Here is a 250-nt window from a genome sequence, read left to right as displayed (position 1 = left end):
TTTATCTAGCTTCTCTCTATGCGGTCTTGTAGAAACGTGAAAAATGGGTAACTCTGAGTTTCAAACTTGCACGCACTCAGGAGCGTGCGTCGCTTCTGTAACGTCCAGTTTTCCTGCAGCTTCCCAAAGCGTCTCTGCCGGAGCGGCGCTAAACCGGCCATCTGTACAGCTGGCGGGGAGAGCAAAGCTTGCTCGTTTATTTTTAAATCCCCTCCTGTTATCTCCTCTCATGTTGCAGGAGGGCAGGGTG

The sequence above is a fragment of the Fulmarus glacialis genome, unplaced genomic scaffold (genome assembly GCF_000690835.1).
Source record: "Fulmarus glacialis isolate BGI_N327 unplaced genomic scaffold, ASM69083v1 scaffold42005, whole genome shotgun sequence".
Lineage (NCBI taxonomy): Eukaryota > Metazoa > Chordata > Aves > Procellariiformes > Procellariidae > Fulmarus > Fulmarus glacialis.
The sequence above is the reverse complement of the archived record's forward strand: the minus strand, read 5'-3'. Positions refer to the sequence as shown.